The following is a 2,245-nucleotide window of genomic DNA, read 5'->3' as shown; positions in this document are numbered from 1 at the left end:
TTCTATGCTGGGTTCCTGCAAAGCTGGTGTGTGTGTGTGTGTGAGAGAGAGAGAGAGAGAGAGAGAGAGAGAGAGAGAGAGAGAGAGAGAGAGAGGAGGGATTGGAGGGATTGACATTCTCTCCCTGGGAGTGCTACAGTGCTCTCTCTTTCTCTTTTCTTAAATAACTTCATTTTGGAGACAGGGTCCCACGTTGGAGGAGGGGTGTGTGAACTGCATTGGACACAGATCATGAGTAGGGAGGATGGGCATCTGCCTGAGAGAGAAGGCAACAGGGGACAGTTGACACTCAGAGGGACTGACCAAACAAGTGTATCAGCAGTGGTAACAGGAGAGGAATTTTATGCTATTGAAGAAAAGCAGTCACAAATATATGGTAAAGAAGAAAATTAGGATGCACTCCATGATGTCTGGTTGAAGATGTATAGTGTGAATTCATGGATTTCAGTATATAGTTAGAGGTAGAAATAAATGTGTATGTCGGTGTGTGTGTGTGTGTGTGTGTGTGTGTGTGTGTGTGTGTGTGCTTCTGTGCAAACTTCCATGCACCTGTGTGTCATGGCTCTGCCTACTGCAAGGGACTAGGAACAGTGACACCCAAAATCAAGGTGCACATTTAGGGCCCAGATCCTGGTCTCACACCTTCTCCCACCCCGATACTTATCATCTATTCTCACTCCACAGCACAGCAAAGTGGCCGACCTTAAAATGATCAGGGGGTAGTGTAGTCAGTAATGACATTGCTGCCATCTGAGAGGACACAGTAGGAGGAATCCAGCATCAACCTGAGACATTCCTATCAAGAATGTACATTCGAATCAAGTCGAGAAGTCAGACAAACCCAAATCTGGAGTTCTTCTACCCAAGGATCGGCTTGTAATCTTTATAGCCCTTCACAGGGCTTGAGGGTAGGAACGAACCAAGGGCCTGTTCTAGAACAGAGAGAAGTGGGGAAGCAGGTAGATATGCAATGTGGAGCCTTGACTGGATCCTGTTAAGTAGGTTCTCAGGACAGTTGCTGAAACTGGCATGGCATCTGAGGAATAGATGTTTTCTCTTCTAACACTGTTTGCTAACTTCCTGGTGCCGATTTTGTGGTTTTGAGGGAAAGGCTGAGGAATTTGAGAGCAATGGGGTCTCAGGTTCATATATCTTGGGTGAGTCAGGACAAAGAGTTCTTTGTATCGCACTGGACGCTGCTATTCATCTGAACAGACTGCTTCTCGTGCTCCTGTGTACTAGGATGCTCTTGTTGAACACTGCTAATTACTGGGCACAAGGGATGCAGGGACCATCCGTTTCTTCTTAAGAGACTCCAGGACTCTGAGCAGAAGCTCCCTGTAATCAGAGATTCACCTTTACCAGTCAGAGGCCTGCTGTGTGAGCTGGGTAAACACCCCTGCTCCCTGGGACACTAAAGCCAGTCAGTTGGACTAAGTTTTCAGTCCACAGTAGTCAAAGATCCAGCTTAGAATCATGACTGAGACTTTTTTTCTAGCTGTACCATTCAGTAGTCTGCAGCCATGACCGGATTGGTGCATTGCTGTGTCTCAGCCTGCTGGTCTAGCCAATAGATCCCTACTGTTTGTACTGCGCAAGATTTACTCTGAATGTTAACAAAATATGTAGGAGTAATTTATTCACCAGCATACAAGTACTTTTTTGGTAGTGGACTTATGTCCTGGGATGCGCAGAATTTTGGATTGGCTAGGAAACATACCTTAGGGTCTCTTGTCATTTGTCACTGGCTATAGTACAAGCCAGAACCACAAATGTATCAGCATCCATGGTTATGCTCTAATATAAATTGGGGCCAGAAGCTGTACATTAATGTAGAGGGATAAGAAGTGAAATTTTCCCTCCTTACACATTCTACATGCTCTTTTCTGGCAGATACTGGGAGGCCAGCATGGAACAGGCCAGGGCATTTGGTAAAAGCCTCAGTGGTGCAGAGCCCTGGAGTTGAATTTTCTTTTGCTCTATCCCCCATGCTGGAATGTCAAATGTTGTTACTGGTTTTAGTCTTTACTCTCTTGAGGGGCCATCCACCCAACACCCAAATAAATCCCACACATGACTTAATTCTTACTTATAAATGCTCTGACTTAGCTTGGCTTATTTCTAGCCAGTTTTTCTTAACTTAAATTATCCCATCCCCATTTTGGCTGTGGGTTTTTTCCTTTCTCTTGCTTCTATATGTCTTTTTTTTTTTTTTTTTGGTTTTTACGAGACAGGTTTTCTCTGT

The sequence above is a fragment of the Mesocricetus auratus genome, unplaced genomic scaffold (genome assembly GCF_017639785.1).
Source record: "Mesocricetus auratus isolate SY011 unplaced genomic scaffold, BCM_Maur_2.0 Super-Scaffold_100022, whole genome shotgun sequence".
NCBI lineage: Eukaryota > Metazoa > Chordata > Mammalia > Rodentia > Cricetidae > Mesocricetus > Mesocricetus auratus.
This window is presented reverse-complemented; position numbering follows the sequence as displayed.